The 20,253-nt window shown below is 45.5% G+C and overlaps 3 non-coding genes across 3 annotated transcripts; all 3 read right to left on the bottom strand.

Annotated features, from left to right (window-relative positions):
• Positions 1 to 8,566: 8,566 nt before the first annotated feature.
• trnas-aga (transfer RNA serine (anticodon AGA)) lies at positions 8,567 to 8,648 on the bottom strand. Its single transcript has one exon. It is a non-coding gene; the product is annotated as a tRNA-Ser (tRNA).
• An 11,240-nt stretch (positions 8,649 to 19,888) lies between these two features.
• Positions 19,889 to 19,960, bottom strand: trnah-gug (transfer RNA histidin (anticodon GUG)). Its single transcript has one exon. It is a non-coding gene; the product is annotated as a tRNA-His (tRNA).
• Positions 19,961 to 20,116: 156 nt separating this feature from the next.
• On the bottom strand, positions 20,117 to 20,198 carry trnas-aga (transfer RNA serine (anticodon AGA)). The gene has a single exon. It is a non-coding gene; the product is annotated as a tRNA-Ser (tRNA).
• Between the last annotated feature and the right edge of the window lie 55 nt (positions 20,199 to 20,253).

A 20,253-nucleotide genomic window follows, 5' to 3' on the forward strand; every position in this document is an offset into this window, starting at 1 on the left:
TTTTCCTGGATGCTCTCCAAGGTCCTGTCAAAGCCTTCTTCTTAACCCTCTGGCTATATTTTGATGGTACCTTGTCCATGGCATGCAGAGCCATGTACAGCTGGACTATGTTGGCCTCCTCTTGTGATGACAAGGCAGTGATCGTTCGGTTTAGGCCAACCAAGTAGGCTGCCAGGGCATCAACTGCCTCCCAGCCCAAGACACCTCTGGAATCACACTGTGTACTCTGGAAATTGAGAAAAATGCCAAACACAGTCCAATAAACACATACGGTGTTGTAATAATTATTTTGCATTGTACATGCATATATTTTAACTTTACACATTGGTGACAATAGGCGTTTTGCACTGTACCAGATACATTTTTTTAAAAGTAAAAAATAGTACAGGATAGCAATATTACCTGGCTTGATGTGCTAGGACTTGCAGTGTCATCCTCCTCTTCCTCAGTGACCTCCTCATCTGGGGATTTGGGTTCAGTGTCACCCACCTGACTTGTCACCTGGGCCTGCACGACAGCTACTGGAGAGTCATCAGCCCTAAGGTCAGCTGCATGGCACACAGTCGTGTCAATTTCACTATCCTCTTCGGGCTCCTCTGGGGGGACTTCAGGCATGTCATTGTGGTGTGCAATCAACTGGTCGCCTCTATTGGACCGGGCCAACAAGTACTCCACTGCAATGCGCTCCCCTGCAATAATTTGTACCACATTGTTAATGGGGAGAGGACACACACACTCACACACACACACACAAACAAACAAACACAGGAGAGAGAGAAATACTCCAATGCTCAGCATTTTCCTGTGAGATATCTTACCAGTGGGTTTTCCTGGAGGGGTAAATTCTGGCATCAAAGCCCGACCAAGGACCCGTTGGCTCATGCTGTTTAAATGAGACATTGTGCAGACATCAAATGTCCTTAGGGTTGAGGCCCCCACCACAGATACAGCTACTTTTGCCCGGCTCATGTTCCACCTCGAGGCCCCCTCTAACATGTACATTTGTGTGTGCATGGCATTGCATCTCCATCCTAAGAATGAAAATGCACAGATTCAGTCAGCAATTATTTTAAACTGAGGACATACAAATTTAATGACACAGTTATAGAACAGTAACACATAATAATGAGACTGATAGTAAATTCCATGAAAACAAGCCAAATCCAGGTAGCACCCAGGGTTCTGTTGTTGACACAATAGCGATCTTTTCAACGTAAAAATCTACAAAACATACTGCAATTTAATATTCAGAATTTACCAGGAATGAAGGCACACTGGTGGCGGTGAAAACTCTCCAGCGAGGATGACCCCCTGCCGCACCTAAGCACGTTTAGGACTTTGCCACCCTTCTGGAGTGTCCCCGTCTTTGTGTACAACTTTACATGTGGAGGGTCCTGGATGCACTCTAGGTGTTTTTGTTGCATCTCCCAGACATGGTGCATGCGGTCAGGGTTAACCAGGCGAAACCCTGTAGTGTCAGTTAGCTCCCACACTGATTCCAGCAGCCCTGAAATCATGGCCCGGATCTCCTCAGCCCTGCGTGTCCGCCGCCTACAGTGCTTCGCGAGTTCACCTGGGCTGATGCTGGCCATGAGCTGAGCCTCAGTGGGAGCCTTTCCACCATGGCTGCACTTCCACTCCCCTCTCTTGGCAGCCTTAAGTTCTTTCACATCCTCCTGATCCCACTCAAAGATACAGGAGGAAAGTTTTGTACAAAAGGTACCATAGAGAGGGTGGTGCTCTGTAGTAAGGCCACAGTTGAATCTTCTCATAAAATGGAAGATATCTAGCCTTACAATAGACTCAAATGGCCGAAAAAGTTTTAACACTGAAGATGCACCTGTGGAGGAGAAAAAATAAAAAACATGCATTTGATTTAATTTCAAACATACTTTTCAGTCAATATAATTTATTACAAGTTTTAATACACTGGCTGTAAAAATAATACTAATTAATTACCATCACCAATAGGGAAAGGGGAACTTTTTTACACCACTATTAACTTTTATAAAATATATTGCAGTGCACATTTGATAAAGTAGTAATTTGAAAATCTCACCTGACTGACTGCAGCAATCCCGGTCAACATAGATGACCTCAGGCTCTGGCTCGCCAGCATTCTGGTAGCGTTTGATGACGCCCTGGCACAGCTCCTCCAGTCCTGCGCCTTCAGCTGTTGTCAGAACACTGTTCAGAACCTGGCCGAGCTCATTGCCAATGTTGGTCATCCATGCAGCCGTGTCCCCAATGCCACCAGCCAGCTTTTTGGTGATCTGAAAAACAAAAAGAAGGAAAAATAAAACCATTCTGACAAGCTTAATTAAACTTTTTATTTGATTTGTTATGGTACATTATAATATATATATATATATATATATATATATATATATATATATATATATATATATATATATATATATAACACAAATGTATATAACAAAACATTTTTCATCATGTTGAAATTCTTTCTGGCTGAAAATAAACCTCATGCTGAAACCTTCATGTATTGTACCTTCTTTGTAGAATCCATCTTCAGGATTCGGCCATAGGTGGAGGTAATCACCCCCTTCATCTCGTCCAAATGGCTGAGGATATCGTTGGAGTGGACAGTCTCAAACCACTGGGCGAGTGGAAGTGGCCTGAAGGGTGTGGATGCAGAAAAGGCAGGTGCCGTTGCAGATTGGACCAGGGTAACCTTTCTCAAATGATGCTCACAATCAGAGAGGTACTGGATGGTGCGTCGTGCCCACTCCTCACTGTGGGCTTCCTCTACTGCTGACTGGAAGTAGGAGGAACTGTTACCACTGGTCCTTGGCCTGAGGAAAGTCACACATTTCCTGTCCAGGGCTAGCTGAGTGGTCAGCACCGCTGGAAACATGGTCCTGTGTGCCACATCCAGTTGTGAAAGGATGTCCTGGCTCCATGGGCATACTGGCAACTTGCATGCACTGCAGCGTGGATAGTCCCCACCCACAAGTTAATAGCGCCTATCCATGTCAATCACCTCCCTGACCTTTGGGTAAATTCCTGATTGGTGCATCTTCCAGCCACACTGTGGGCATTTAAGAGGAATGCCCCACATCCTCATTGGTGCCCACAAGAACATCCTCTGTCGGAAGTACCACCCGGGCTCAGGAGGACATGGCTTGGGCTGCATCGATGGATAAAACCAGTTCACCTGGATCTTCTGCCTCAGCTGCCCTGTGGGCTCATAGAGGCACTTGGCAATCCACACCCAATCTGCTGGCTGGAGGACTCTCTTGAACTGACTGGGAAGAAAGCTCTCCCAGTCAGTAATAGCCTGAGGCAGAGATGGTGTAGGCTGCAGTGAGGGTACTGGATGTGAGGATGGAGTGGGCTGTGGAGATGGAGAGCACCGTGGAGGTGGTGGTGAGGGCTTTGGAGCTGGAGAGTGTTGTGGGAATGGAGTGGGCCCTGGGGATGGAGACACTGGTACTGGCATTGGAGACGGCAAGTGCTGTGGAGGTGGAGGCAGCCATGGAGATGGTGAGGGGCAAGGAGATGGTGTGGGATTTTTTGAAGGGCTGACACGTGGAGCCAATAGAGCCCCATAATGGCTCGACTCAATGTGTTGGAGGAGTCCGACGGCACCCTGGACCCTGACCCCACAGCTGTCACACCTCTCTTCAACGTGGTGGTCAGAGAGGTGCTCAGAGAACTTCTCTGCCTCCACAACCACACTACACAGAGAACATTTCACCCCATGTACTTCCTGTGATGTCCCGGTCTCCTCTGAGCTGCCGCCTGCCTTTACCTTAGGCCCTGACTCAATCAAGACCTTATCTGTTGACTGGGAGAAAATTAATATTAGGAACAAAAGAAGGTCTTACTATTGTTCTTACTTCCAAGATGGCGCCGCACATGGCTGCTTCAGTGCTTGGCTCTCCAGTGTTTGTACTGTTTTTGTTCGTTTTTCCTGTTTTTTGTTTAACAAACACGATCAGTTTCACCAGGGATGAACTGCTGAACATTCGGCAGAACACACCACATGATATTTTTCCGGATTTCTATTATACAGACGTTTTACTGAACATTGTTATCGGAGGAGCAGCGGCGCTGATCAAGCGCTTCAGGCGGGGAAAGCGAGCGGGAGCGCTCGTCAGACTCAGGAAGCGCGGATTTCGAACGCCGTTGCCTAGCATCCATCTCGCAAATCTCCGCTCTTTACCCAACAAAACGGACGAACTCCTTCTGCTCTCTCGGACAAATAAGGATTTCTCTCACTCTGCTGCTCTGTGTTTCACGGAAACCTGGCTGAATGATGCCATACCGGACAGCGCACTCCATCTGCCGGGCTTTCAGCTGTTTAGAGCGGATCGCGACGCAGAATCAACGGGGAAATCGCGCGGCGGCGGGACATGCTTTTACATCAATGAACGGTGGTGTACAGATGTAACTGTGTTAAAGAAGATGTGCTGTCCTGATCTAGAAACGCAGTTTATCAACTGCAAGCCGTTCTATTCGCCGCGGGAGTTTCACTCGCTCATTCTGGTTAGTGTTTACATTCCACCTCAAGCGCATGTGAGCTCAGCTTTACAGAAACTCGCTGATCAGATCACAGACACAGAACAACAATACCCGGACTCTGTTTTAATCATTCTTGGGGACTTTAATAATGCCAATCTCTCCCGTGAACTGCCAAAATACAAACAGCATGTTACCTGTCCCACCAGAGACAGTAATATACTGGATCACTGTTACACCACAATAAAGGATGCATATCACTCTGTTCCACGAGCAGCTTTGGGACGTTCTGATCACTGTCTGGTTCATCTTATACCGACCTACAAGCAGAAACTTAAATCTGCTAAACCTGTAGTAAAGACTGTGAAGAGATGGACCAGCGAAACAGAGCAGGATTTGCAATCTTGTTTTGACATCACAGACTGGAGCGTTTTTGAAGCTGCTACCACCGATCTGGACGAACTCACAGAGACTGTAACATCCTATATTAGTTTCTGTGAGGATATATGCATTCCTACCAGGACTTATTTAACATTCAACAATGATAAGCCATGGTTTACAGTAAAACTCAGACACTTTCGTCAGGCCAAAGAGGATGCCTACATAAATGGGGACAGGGTCTTGTACAATCAGGCCAGGAACACACTGAACAAAGAGATTAGAGCGGCTAAAAAGACCTATGCTAAAAAGTTGGAAGACCAGTTTACTTCCAACGACTCTACTTCAGTTTGGAGAGGACTGAGAGCCATCACAAACTACAAGACACCATCCCCTTGCACTGAGGCTAATCAACGACTTGCTAAAGACCTGAATGAGTTTTATTGTAGATTTGAAACCCCCAACACCCACTCTGACCATCTCCCTACACAACCATTAACACCTCCTGCAATCCCCCTCTCCATACCTCCCGCTCTTCAAATCTGTGAAGATGATGTGCGCCAGGTCTTCAAGAAAAACAAAAGAAGAAAAGCACCAGGCCCAGATGGCGTTACACCAGCCTGTCTGAAAATCTGTGCTGACCAGCTGGCCCCCATCTTTTCACAGATCTTCAACAGATCTCTGGAGTTGTGTGAAGTGCCTTCCTGCTTCAAACGCTCCACCATAATCCCCATTCCAAAGAAACCCAAGATAACAGGACTTAACGACTACAGACCTGTGGCTCTAACGTCTGTCGTCATGAAGTCGTTTGAAAAACTGGTTCTGGCTTATCTTAAGGACATCACTGGACCCTTACTGGACCCCCTGCAGTATGCGTACCGAGCAAACAGGTGCCCCTCCACCAACACTGGTGCCCCTCAGGGATGTGTTCTCTCCCCTCTGCTCTTCTCCCTGTACACCAACGACTGCACCTCTAAAGACCCCTCTGTCAAGCTCCTGAAGTTTGCAGACGACACTACAGTCATCGGCCTCATCCAGGACGGTGACGAGTCTGCTTACAGACAGGAGGTTGAGCAGCTGGCTGTCTGGTGCAGTCTTAACAACCTGGAGCTGAACACGCTCAAAACAGTGGAGATGATTGTGGACTTTAGGAGAAACCCCCCTGCACTTTCCCCACTCACCATCATGAACAGCACTGTGGCTGCAGTGGAGTCATTCAGATTCCTGGGAACCACCATCTCTCAGGACCTGAAGTGGGACAATCACATTGGCTCCATTGTGAAAAAAGCCCAACAACGGTTGTACTTCCTTTGCCAGCTGAGGAAGTTTAACCTGCCACAGGAGCTGCTGAAACAGTTCTACTCAGCCGTCATTGAGTCAGTCCTGTGTACTTCAATTACTGTCTGGTTTGGTTCAGCTACAAAATCAGATATCAGAAGACTACAGAGAACTGTTCGGACTGCTGAAAGGATTATTGGTGCTCCCCTGCCCACCCTCCAAGAACTGTACACATCCAGAGTGAGGAAAAGGACTCAGAAAATCACTCTGGATCCCTCACATCCAAGTCACCCCATCTTTGAACTTTTGCCATCTGGCCGGCGCCTCAGAGCCGCAAATACAAGAACAGCAAGGCACAAGAATAGTTTCTTCCCCCAGGCAATCTACCTCATGAACAGTTAAATGTTTCCCACTTAAACGTATGCTTATGCAAAAATGTGCAATATCCTTATATTTATTTGTTACCCCTCCATCCTAGAACATTCCTGCATCTCACTCAATCCTATTCCATTATCATTTATAGCACAATTGTTTATACACTTATTTATTTGCCAATTTGTAATTCTCCTGTAAATTAATATGTTTTTTTTTTTTTTTTTTTTTGTCTGTGTGTTGTTGTCTCTGTTTACTGGAAGCTTATGTCACTAAAACGAATTCCTTGTATGTGCAAGCATACTTGGCAATAAAGCTCTTTCTGATTCTGATTCTGATTCTGATTCATGTTAAATAATTACACCAATTACTCTGCAGAACTGTACTGAGAATATATTCTGAGAATATATCAGGGGTTGGTGCATAAAATAGTGTATTACATGATACAGGGACTTATCATGCCTTTTATATATTATATCATATACCTACCTTATGGAACCCACAAGTGCACACTATGTGCCTGCCAAACAGGTCCACCTTATTCCCCCTTTGCAGGGGACAGGCATCAATCCGCTCCAGGACCTCCTTCCATTTTCTGCTTCCAGGCCTTTTTCCTGTACTGAACTGGAAGGTGCCCTGGGCATACCTGTGGCAGATGTCGTTCCAATAAGCAGAGGATTTGCCTGTTTTGGTCATATCTGAACAATAATGGGGAACAAATCAATGTGGTTAAATATGTGTTAATATAGCAACAGTAGAAAGGAGTTTATTGGAGTTTTATATTTATATATACACACACACACACACACACATATACAGTATATATATATATATATATATATATATATATATATATATATATATATATATAAATATATAAAGACTCACATCAAGTATATAAAAGCAGACATGTTGAGTGGTGAAATATGTGGCAGGTTAATAGTTTTCTGCAGTAAATATGTTCCTACTTGCAAAAAATTGCAAATAGCTTTTGATGTATAATTATAAAAACTGTGTTTGTATATAAAGTAAGAAAGGGGAAAAAAACTAGATATTTAATGAATACCTGGAATAGTAAAAGATTTAAATACATTCAGTAAAGAATCACTCAGTCATGACTGAAATAACATTGGGAATGGATACTTGGAATACTGAATGATGAAATGAAATTCTTGCAAAGATATAGAAAATAAAAACTTGTTATGAATCGAAGGCTTAACAAGCATCAGTTAGCGACACGTTAAGTTAGCTTGCCTTGCTACGCAAGCGTAGAACGATCAGAATAATCTTTATTCCAAATCATGAATTAATGTTTGAACAAATAGGTTAACACTGATGTCACGGATTTGTATTGTGATAACGCTTACCTTGAATCTCCGCATAGGAGATGTCAAGTGAGTTACAAACAACTGGAATATCACGAAACTCATTCAGCCAATCAGCGGCGAGATTGGCATGTCAACTTGCTGATTGGCTCTTTCCTCTCGGTAGGAATTGATTGGCTCCTTTGCCCCATCTGTTCGAAAGTTTCGGATTTGCGTTAGGACCTGTTCGGATTAATTTAGGATGTGTTCGGTCATTCGTTCTGACTTTGTTAGGAAGTGTTGCGACCTTGTTCGGAAGTATTCAAATGTTGTTAGGAAGTGTTAGGAAGTGTTCAGCCGTCCGATCGCTGGAAGGTACGGCCACGACTACGCCTAATGTTAGAAAGCAAGCCTCCTTGTCTGGTGGCGCCCTGCACAGGCCAAGCTTCAGAAACAAAGTCACGCAGAAAGATGAGGTGGTAAAAAATGTTCAACCTTCCTGTATACTCAACAGCAGAGGGTTGCCGTGACCCAGATTCGAACCGGGGTTGCTGCGGCCACAACGCAGAGTACTAACCACTATACGATCACGGCGTGCCACTGTCTAACCCAAGACAACCCCTGGAGCCCGGATACAAGAAGCACCAGCGGCGTGTTTGTCCATCGAAGAGGGACTGGACATTTCGCAAATAAGTGCGAGGACCGTGAAAAATGCATGGATGCTTTGCCTCATGGCCTTCAGCAAACAGCGTAGTTGGCAGGATTCGAACCTGCGCGGGGAGACCCCAATGGATTTCTAGTCCATCGCCTTAACCACTCGGCCACGACTACGGGAGAACACCAATTTCTGCTCAGTTTGTGTCCAACACTGCTGCCTGACCTACTTGCAACCAACCCAGCTCAGTCAGCAAGTGGAGATTGCAAGCTAGCCCTGCAAGCGGGTAAAACAGCGATCCCACTGAGGAGAAATCAGGCTGCCATGTCTCATCCTATGTAATGGGGTTTTTCAGTACTGGCCCTGGGGACCGACAGCACTGCACAATTGGGAAGTCTGTCTTATTCTACTCACTCTTTGAGCACTCTTTCCTAAATGGCTGACCATCAGAATCAGGTGTGCCGAACAAGGGAGATGCACTGATCCCCGGGAGAAGGAAGGAACATCGCTCTAATACAGAGTCAGCAGAAGAGATGGACCCGTAGTGATAGCAAGCTGAGGCCTCCAAATTGTAGACTGACCTTCGCCCAAACAGGGACTTGAATTAAGCAGACCACCTTCTGCCCTGTTGTGTGTCACATTGCTGCCTGACCTACTTGCAACCTAGCAAGCCGAGATTGTAAGCTAGCCCTGGAAGCGGGTAAAACAGCAGTCCCACTGAGGAGAAATCAGGCTGCCATGTCTCATCCTATGTAATGGGGTTTTTCAGTGCTGGGCCTGGGGACCGACAGCACTGCACAATTCGGAGGTCTGTCTTATTCTACTCACTCTGTGAGCGCGCTTTCCTAACGAGCTGACCATCAGAATCAGGTGTGCCAAACAAGGGAGGTGCACTGATACCCTGGAGCTGGAAGGAACACCGCTCCAGTACAGATTCAGAAGAAGAGATGGACCGTAGAGATAGCAATGTGACTCCGCCAAAAGCAGACAGACCTTCACCCTAACAGGGACTTGAACCCTGGACCCTCAAATTAAAAGTCTGATGCTCTACCGTCTGAGCTATCCAGGCTCTTGTGGAGCACTGGCTTCTCACCTTTTATAAAGCAGGAGTTTTACAACAAGCTGCCCAGAAGAGACGCAGGTGTCACAAGGATGAAAGCTAGAAGCAGTTATGGCACAGAGAGCGAAGGACCATAGAAGGCACAATTACCGTCACAGAAAGCTAAAGCAATACTGCAAATCCCTCCCGTAGTCGGCAGAGTTCGAACCTGCGCAGGGAGACCCCAATGGATTTCAAGTCCATCGCCTTAACCTCTCGGCCAAAAACAGGGCAAAAGGGACTGCTACAAGGGGGAAAGAAAGGGAAAAGAGAAGGAGAAAGGAGGGAAAGCAAGAAAAAGAAAAAAAAATTATCCATCAAACTTCATGAACACTCACAAAGGATTTAAGTAAAGTGTTTGGTTGGTTTTTGACTATATTTTTAATAAAAAAAATTAATAATAATAATAATAATCTGACAAACACACCACAAACTCTTGCCAGGACTTGCACCTGGAATCTTCCACCCAAAGGGTGGATGTGTTACTATTACACCACAAGAGTTGTGTCTTTCCTTTTTTTTACAAACACTGCAAATGAAACACTGGAAACAGCAACTAAAAACAAAATGTTCACAGCACAACACACACACAGCACAACATATGCAACTATATAAAAACCTAACTATATACATTACTATATACACCAATGAAAAAAAAATCAAAGAACTCCCTGTACATTCTCCCTCCACTGTGCAACAGAGAGGCCTGAGGCTGGACAATACCACCGGCCCTTCAGCTGAGTGTGGCCAGTTGTCTTATTTTTTGCCAGCCCACACTGCTTGCAGATATAGTGATATATATCCTTTGCTAGTCGTTTCCATGGTGGTTCACCTCTAGCCACTCACTCCTCATCCTCTTGGGCAGCTTTCTGCCTTCTCCATGTGCGCTGCCTGGGCTGAGTGGAGGGACAAGTTTGTGATGGCAAGGTATTAGGCTTCTGGAATTGGGGAGGGGGCTGGAATTGGGGAGGCGGCTGGAATTGGGGAGGTGGCTGGAATTGGGAAGGTGGCTGGAATTGGGGAGGGGGCTGGAATTGGGAAGGTGGCTGGAATTGGAGAGGGGGCTGGAATTGGGGAGGGGGATGGAATTGGGTAGAATGAGGCAGTGGTAGACCTGGTTGGTAGCTGGGAAAGGGTGGGTAGGACCCAGGGGGGAATGCAAAGTGTGGTGCTGGTGGGTATATGGGAAATGCAGAGTAAGATCCAGGAGGAGGGGTGGGCATTGGGCACCTGTTGGAGATACGCTTACGAATGAAGGCCTCTCCCTCCTGATTTGCTGAATCCTAAAATACCATGGCCTCATGCCCATGCTGTGCAGGAACAGCTGGAAGTTCGCGCACTTCAGGAAGAGCCTCCTTTGCCAAATATACTTGTTTGGGCAGTGCAGTACCCTGCAGAAGCATGTCTCTGTCTACACGTTTCTGTCTTTTTAGTAGCCTGCAAGAGAAACATTCTTCATCTTAAATTAGCAATTTAAGTGAATAAAAGCCCATTCTCTTTACTTCCTGTAGCATAATTTTTAAAAGCATGTACAAGAAGGTTTTATAAGTACAATCTTGATATACTACTGTGATTGTGCAAAAGTATCGCATAAAACAAGACTCACCACGAGGAGACAGTAGTGGTGTTTATCGGGACCAGAACTAGGTTAGTCTGTCCTAGAACCTCTCTGCTGTCCTCCATCAGCTGTTTTAAGTGGCTGTATACCACCACAATAGATTGTGGAATTGGCAGAGATTTTCCTTGTGTGTCCCTGGGGCTGTTCCGTGCTTGCTGAAACTCTTTCAAAAGCCTTAGGCAAACACATTCACAGACCCTGTGGACTTCAGGGTCCTGAGCTGCCTGCCCATGAGTCATGAACAATCTATGGAAAAGAAAGATGATATAATCTGAACTGTATACTGGGTTATAAACTAGTGACGATCCAAATAGTCAAATTACTTCTCTGCTGCCTGCTGTCCTGGAGCAGTGCCACTCTTTTTCCTGGATGCTCTCCAAGGTCCTGTCAAAGCCTTCTTCTTAACCCTCTGGCTATATTTTGATGGTACCTTGTCCATGGCATGCAGAGCCATGTACAGCTGGACTATGTTGGCCTCCTCTTGTGATGACAAGGCAGTGATCGTTCGGTTTAGGCCAACCAAGTAGGCTGCCAGGGCATCAACTGCCTCCCAGCCCAAGACACCTCTGGAATCACACTGTGTACTCTGGAAATTGAGAAAAATGCCAAACACAGTCCAATAAACACATACGGTGTTGTAATAATTATTTTGCATTGTACATGCATATATTTTAACTTTACACATTGGTGACAATAGGCGTTTTGCACTGTACCAGATAAATTTTTTTAAAAGTAAAAAATAGTACAGGATAGCAATATTACCTGGCTTGATGTGCTAGGACTTGCAGTGTCATCCTCCTCTTCCTCAGTGACCTCCTCATCTGGGGATTTGGGTTCAGTGTCACCCACCTGACTTGTCACCTGGGCCTGCACGACAGCTACTGGAGAGTCATCAGCCCTAAGGTCAGCTGCATGGCACACAGTCGTGTCAATTTCACTATCCTCTTCGGGCTCCTCTGGGGGGACTTCAGGCATGTCATTGTGGTGTGCAATCAACTGGTCGCCTCTATTGGACCGGGCCAACAAGTACTCCACTGCAATGCGCTCCCCTGCAATAATTTGTACCACATTGTTAATGGGGAGAGGACACACACACTCACACACACACACAAACAAACAAACACAGGAGAGAGAGAAATACTCCAATGCTCAGCATTTTCCTGTGAGATATCTTACCAGTGGGTTTTCCTGGAGGGGTAAATTCTGGCATCAAAGCCCGACCAAGGACCCGTTGGCTCATGCTGTTTAAATGAGACATTGTGCAGACATCAAATGTCCTTAGGGTTGAGGCCCCCACCACAGATACAGCTACTTTTGCCCGGCTCATGTTCCACCTCGAGGCCCCCTCTAACATGTACATTTGTGTGTGCATGGCATTGCATCTCCATCCTAAGAATGAAAATGCACAGATTCAGTCAGCAATTATTTTAAACTGAGGACATACAAATTTAATGACACAGTTATAGAACAGTAACACATAATAATGAGACTGATAGTAAATTCCATGAAAACAAGCCAAATCCAGGTAGCACCCAGGGTTCTGTTGTTGACACAATAGCGATCTTTTCAACGTAAAAATCTACAAAACATACTGCAATTTAATATTCAGAATTTACCAGGAATGAAGGCACACTGGTGGCGGTGAAAACTCTCCAGCGAGGATGACCCCCTGCCGCACCTAAGCACGTTTAGGACTTTGCCACCCTTCTGGAGTGTCCCCGTCTTTGTGTACAACTTTACATGTGGAGGGTCCTGGATGCACTCTGGGTGTTTTTGTTGCATCTCCCAGACATGGTGCATGCGGTCAGGGTTAACCAGGCGAAACCCTGTAGTGTCAGTTAGCTCCCACACTGATTCCAGCAGCCCTGAAATCATGGCCCGGATCTCCTCAGCCCTGCGTGTCCGCCGCCTACAGTGCTTCGCGAGTTCACCTGGGCTGATGCTGGCCATGAGCTGAGCCTCAGTGGGAGCCTTTCCACCATGGCTGCACTTCCACTCCCCTCTCTTGGCAGCCTTAAGTTCTTTCACATCCTCCTGATCCCACTCAAAGATACAGGAGGAAAGTTTTGTACAAAAGGTACCATAGAGAGGGTGGTGCTCTGTAGTAAGGCCACAGTTGAATCTTCTCATAAAATGGAAGATATCTAGCCTTACAATAGACTTCAATGGCCGAAAAAGTTTTAACACTGAAGATGCACCTGTGGAGGAGAAAAAATAAAAAACATGCATTTGATTTAATTTCAAACATACTTTTCAGTCAATATAATTTATTACAAGTTTTAACACACTGGCTGTAAAAATAATACTAATTAATTACCATCACCAATAGGGAAAGGGGAACTTTTTTACACCACTATTAACTTTTATAAAATATATTGCAGTGCACATTTGATAAAGTAGTAATTTGAAAATCTCACCTGACTGACTGCAGCAATCCCGGTCAACATAGATGACCTCAGGCTCTGGCTCGCCAGCATTCTGGTAGCGTTTGATGACGTCCTGGCACAGCTCCTCCAGTCCTGCGCCTTCAGCTGTTGTCAGAACACTGTTCAGAACCTGGCCGAGCTCATTGCCAATGTTGGTCATCCATGCAGCCGTGTCCCCAATGCCACCAGCCAGCTTTTTGGTGATCTGAAAAACAAAAAGAAGGAAAAATAAAACCATTCTGACAAGCTTAATTAAACTTTTTATTTGATTTGTTATGGTACATTATAATATATATATATATATATATATATATATATATATATATATATATATATATATATATATAACACAAATGTATATAACAAAACATTTTTCATCATGTTGAAATTCTTTCTGGCTGAAAATAAACCTCATGCTGAAACCTTCATGTATTTAACCTTCTTTGTAGAATCCATCTTCAGGATTCGGCCATAGGTGGAGGTAATCACCCCCTTCATCTCGTCCAAATGGCTGAGGATATCGTTGGAGTGGACAGTCTCAAACCACTGGGCGAGTGGAAGTGGCCTGAAGGGTGTGGATGCAGAAAAGGCAGGTGCCGTTGCAGATTGGACCAGGGTAACCTTTCTCAAATGATGCTCACAATCAGAGAGGTACTGGATGGTGCGTCGTGCCCACTCCTCACTGTGGGCTTCCTCTACTGCTGACTGGAAGTAGGAGGAACTGTTACCACTGGTCCTTGGCCTGAGGAAAGTCACACATTTCCTGTCCAGGGCTAGCTGAGTGGTCAGCACCGCTGGAAACATGGTCCTGTGTGCCACATCCAGTTGTGAAAGGATGTCCTGGCTCCATGGGCATACTGGCAACTTGCATGCACTGCAGCGTGGATAGTCCCCACCCACAAGTTAATAGCGCCTATCCATGTCAATCACCTCCCTGACCTTTGGGTAAATTCCTGATTGGTGCATCTTCCAGCCACACTGTGGGCATTTAAGAGGAATGCCCCACATCCTCATTGGTGCCCACAAGAACATCCTCTGTCGGAAGTACCACCCGGGCTCAGGAGGACATGGCTTGGGCTGCATCGATGGATAAAACCAGTTCACCTGGATCTTCTGCCTCAGCTGCCCTGTGGGCTCATAGAGGCACTTGGCAATCCACACCCAATCTGCTGGCTGGAGGACTCTCTTGAACTGACTGGGAAGAAAGCTCTCCCAGTCAGTAATAGCCTGAGGCAGAGATGGTGTAGGCTGCAGTGAGGGTACTGGATGTGAGGATGGAGTGGGCTGTGGAGATGGAGAGCACCGTGGAGGTGGTGGTGAGGGCTTTGGAGCTGGAGAGTGTTGTGGGAATGGAGTGGGCCCTGGGGATGGAGACACTGGTACTGGCATTGGAGACGGCAAGTGCTGTGGAGGTGGAGGCAGCCATGGAGATGGTGAGGGGCAAGGAGATGGTGTGGGATTTTTTGAAGGGCTGACACGTGGAGCCAATAGAGCCCCATAATGGCTCGACTCAATGTGTTGGAGGAGTCCGACGGCACCCTGGACCCTGACCCCACAGCTGTCACACCTCTCTTCAACGTGGTGGTCAGAGAGGTGCTCAGAGAACTTCTCTGCCTCCACAACCACACTACACAGAGAACATTTCACCCCATGTACTTCCTGTGATGTCCCGGTCTCCTCTGAGCTGCCGCCTGCCTTTACCTTAGGCCCTGACTCAATCAAGACCTTATCTGTTGACTGGGAGAAAATTAATATTAGGAACAAAAGAAGGTCTTACTATTGTTCTTACTTCCAAGATGGCGCCGCACATGGCTGCTTCAGTGCTTGGCTCTCCAGTGTTTGTACTGTTTTTGTTCGTTTTTCCTGTTTTTTGTTTAACAAACACGATCAGTTTCACCAGGGATGAACTGCTGAACATTCGGCAGAACACACCACATGATATTTTTCCGGATTTCTATTATACAGACGTTTTACTGAACATTGTTATCGGAGGAGCAGCGGCGCTGATCAAGCGCTTCAGGACGCGCAGGCGGGGAAAGCGAGCGGGAGCGCTCGTCAGACTCAGGAAGCGCGGATTTCGAACGCCGTTGCCTAGCATCCATCTCGCAAATCTCCGCTCTTTACCCAACAAAACGGATGAACTCCTTCTGCTCTCTCGGACAAATAAGGATTTCTCTCACTCTGCTGCTCTGTGTTTCACGGAAACCTGGCTGAATGATGCCATACCGGACAGCGCACTCCATCTGCCGGGCTTTCAGCTGTTTAGAGCGGATCGCGACGCAGAATCAACGGGGAAATCGCTCGGCGGCGGGACATGCTTTTACATCAATGAACGGTGGTGTACAGATGTAACTGTGTTAAAGAAGATGTGCTGTCCTGATCTAGAAACGCAGTTTATCAACTGCAAGCCGTTCTATTCGCCGCGGGAGTTTCACTCGCTCATTCTGGTTAGTGTTTACATTCCACCTCAAGCGCATGTGAGCTCAGCTTTACAGAAACTCGCTGATCAGATCACAGACACAGAACAACAATACCCGGACTCTGTTTTAATCATTCTTGGGGACTTTAATAATGCCAATCTCTCCCGTGAACTGCCAAAATACAAACAGCATGTTACCTGTCCCACCAGAGACAGTAATATACTGGATCACTGTTACACCACAATAAAGGATGCATATCACTCTGTTCCACGAGCAGCTTTGGGACGTTCTGATCACTGTCTGGTTCATCTTATACCGACCTACAAGCAGAAACTTAAATCTGCTAAACCTGTAGTAAAGACTGTGAAGAGATGGACCAGCGAAACAGAGCAGGATTTGCAATCTTGTTTTGACATCACAGACTGGAGCGTTTTTGAAGCTGCTACCACCGATCTGGACGAACTCACAGAGACTGTAACATCCTATATTAGTTTCTGTGAGGATATATGCATTCCTACCAGGACTTATTTAACATTCAACAATGATAAGCCATGGTTTACAGTAAAACTCAGACACTTTCGTCAGGCCAAAGAGGATGCCTACATAAATGGGGACAGGGTCTTGTACAATCAGGCCAGGAACACACTGAACAAAGAGATTAGAGCGGCTAAAAAGACCTATGCTAAAAAGTTGGAAGACCAGTTTACTTCCAACGACTCTACTTCAGTTTGGAGAGGACTGAGAGCCATCACAAACTACAAGACACCATCCCCTTGCACTGAGGCTAATCAACGACTTGCTAAAGACCTGAATGAGTTTTATTGTAGATTTGAAACCCCCAACACCCACTCTGACCATCTCCCTACACAACCATTAACACCTCCTGCAATCCCCCTCTCCATACCTCCTGCTCTTCAAATCTGTGAAGATGATGTGCGCCAGGTCTTCAAGAAAAACAAAAGAAGAAAAGCATCAGGCCCAGATGGCGTTACACCAGCCTGTCTGAAAATCTGTGCTGACCAGCTGGCCCCCATCTTTTCACAGATCTTCAACAGATCTCTGGAGTTGTGTGAAGTGCCTTCCTGCTTCAAACGCTCCACCATAATCCCCATTCCAAAGAAACCCAAGATAACAGGACTTAACGACTACAGACCTGTGGCTCTAACGTCTGTCGTCATGAAGTCGTTTGAAAAACTGGTTCTGGCTTATCTTAAGGACATCACTGGACCCTTACTGGACCCCCTGCAGTATGCGTACCGAGCAAACAGGTGCCCCTCCACCAACACTGGTGCCCCTCAGGGATGTGTTCTCTCCCCTCTGCTCTTCTCCCTGTACACCAACGACTGCACCTCTAAAGACCCCTCTGTCAAGCTCCTGAAGTTTGAAGACGACACTACAGTCATCGGCCTCATCCAGGACGGTGACGAGTCTGCTTACAGACAGGAGGTTGAGCAGCTGGCTGTCTGGTGCAGTCTTAACAACCTGGAGCTGAACACGCTCAAAACAGTGGAGATGATTGTGGACTTTAGGAGAAACCCCCCTGCACTTTCCCCACTCACCATCATGAACAGCACTGTGGCTGCAGTGGAGTCATTCAGATTCCTGGGAACCACCATCTCTCAGGACCTGAAGTGGGACAATCACATTGGCTCCATTGTGAAAAAAGCCCAACAACGGTTGTACTTCCTTTGCCAGCTGAGGAAGTTTAACCTGCCACAGGAGCTGCTGAAACAGTTCTACTCAGCCGTCATTGAGTCAGTCCTGTGTACTTCAATTACTGTCTGGTTTGGTTCAGCTACAAAATCAGATATCAGAAGACTACAGAGAACTGTTCGGACTGCTGAAAGGATTATTGGTGCTCCCCTGCCCACCCTCCAAGAACTGTACACATCCAGAGTGAGGAAAAGGACTCAGAAAATCACTCTGGATCCCTCACATCCAAGTCACCCCATCTTTGAACTTTTGCCATCTGGCCGGCGCCTCAGAGCCGCAAATACAAGAACAGCAAGGCACAAGAATAGTTTCTTCCCCCAGGCAATCTACCTCATGAACAGTTAAATGTTTCCCACTTAAACGTATGCTTATGCAAAAATGTGCAATATCCTTATATTTATTTGTTACCCCTCCATCCTAGAACATTCCTGCATCTCACTCAATCCTATTCCATTATCATTTATAGCACAATTGTTTATACACTTATTTATTTGCCAATTTGTAATTCTCCTGTAAATTAATATGTTTTTTTTTTTTTTTTTTTTTGTCTGTGTGTTGTTGTCTCTGTTTACTGGAAGCTTATGTCACTAAAACGAATTCCTTGTATGTGCAAGCATACTTGGCAATAAAGCTCTTTCTGATTCTGATTCTGATTCTGATTCATGTTAAATAATTACACCAATTACTCTGCAGAACTGTACTGAGAATATATTCTGAGAATATATCAGGGGTTGGTGCATAAAATAGTGTATTACATGATACAGGGACTTATCATGCCTTTTATATATTATATCATATACCTACCTTATGGAACCCACAAGTGCACACTATGTGCCTGCCAAACAGGTCCACCTTATTCCCCCTTTGCAGGGGACAGGCATCAATCCGCTCCAGGCCCTTCTTCCATTTTCTGCTTCCAGGCCTTTTTCCTGTACTGAACTGGAAGGTGCCCTGGGCATACCTGTGGCAGATGTCGTTCCAATAAGCAGAGGATTTGCCTGTTTTGGTCATATCTGAACAATAATGGGGAACAAATCAATGTGGTTAAATATGTGTTAATATAGCAACAGTAGAAAGGAGTTTATTGGAGTTTTATATTTATATATACACACACACACACACATATACAGTATATATATATATATATATATATATATATATATATATATATATATATATATATAAATATATAAAGACTCACATCAAGTATATAAAAGCAGACATGTTGAGTGGTGAAATATGTGGCAGGTTAATAGTTTTCTGCAGTAAATATGTTCCTACTTGCAAAAAATTGCAAATAGCTTTTGATGTATAATTATAAAAACTGTGTTTGTATATAAAGTAAGAAAGGGGAAAAAAAACTAGATATTTAATGAATACCTGGAATAGTAAAAGATTTAAATACATTCAGTAAAGAATCACTCAGTCATGACTGAAATAACATTGGGAATGGATACTTGGAATACTGAGTGATGAAATGAAATTCTTGCAAAGATATAGAAAATAAAAACTTGTTATGAATCGAAGGCTTAACAAGCATCAGTTAGCGACACGTTAAGTTAGCTTGCCTTGCTACGCAAGCGTAGAACGATCAGAATAATCTTTATTCCAAATCATGAATTAATGTTTGAACAAATAGGTTAACACTGATGTCACGGATTTGTATTGTGATAACGCTTACCTTGAATCTCCGCATAGCAGATGTCAAGTGAGTTACAAACAACTGGAATATCACGAAACTCATTCAGCCAATCAGCGGCGAGATTGGCATGTCAACTTGCTGATTGGCTCTTTCCTCTCGGTAGGAATTGATTGGCTCCTTTGCCCCATCTGTTCGAAAGTTTCGGATTTGCGTTAGGACCTGTTCGGATTAATTTAGGATGTGTTCGGTCATTCGTTCTGACTTTGTTAGGAAGTGTTGCGACCTTGTTCGGAAGTATTCAAATGTTGTTAGGAAGTGTTAGGAAGTGTTCAGCCGTCCGATCGCTGGAAGGTACGGCCACGACTACGCCTAATGTTAGAAAGCAAGCCTCCTTGTCTGGTGGCGCCCTGCACAGGCCAAGCTTCAGAAACAAAGTCACGCAGAAAGATGAGGTGGTAAAAAATGGTCAACCTTCCTGTATACTCAACAGCAGAGGGTTGCCGTGACCCGGATTCGAACCAGGGTTGCTGCGGCCACAACGCAGAGTACTAACCACTATACGATCACGGCGTGCCACTGTCTAACCCAAGACAACCCCTGGAGCCCGGATACAAGAAGCACCAAGCGGCGTGTTTGTCCATCGAAGAGGGACTGGACATTTCGCAAATAAGTGCGAGGACCGTGAAAAATGCATGGATGCTTTGCCTCATGGCCTTCAGCAAACAGCGTAGTAGGCAGGATTCGAACCTGCGCGGGGAGACCCCAATGGATTTCTAGTCCATCGCCTTAACCACTCGGCCACGACTACGGGAGAATACCAATTTCTGCTCAGTTTGTGTCCAACACTGCTGCCTGACCTACTT

The sequence above is a fragment of the Carassius carassius genome, chromosome 18 (assembly GCF_963082965.1).
Source record: "Carassius carassius chromosome 18, fCarCar2.1, whole genome shotgun sequence".
Lineage (NCBI taxonomy): Eukaryota > Metazoa > Chordata > Actinopteri > Cypriniformes > Cyprinidae > Carassius > Carassius carassius.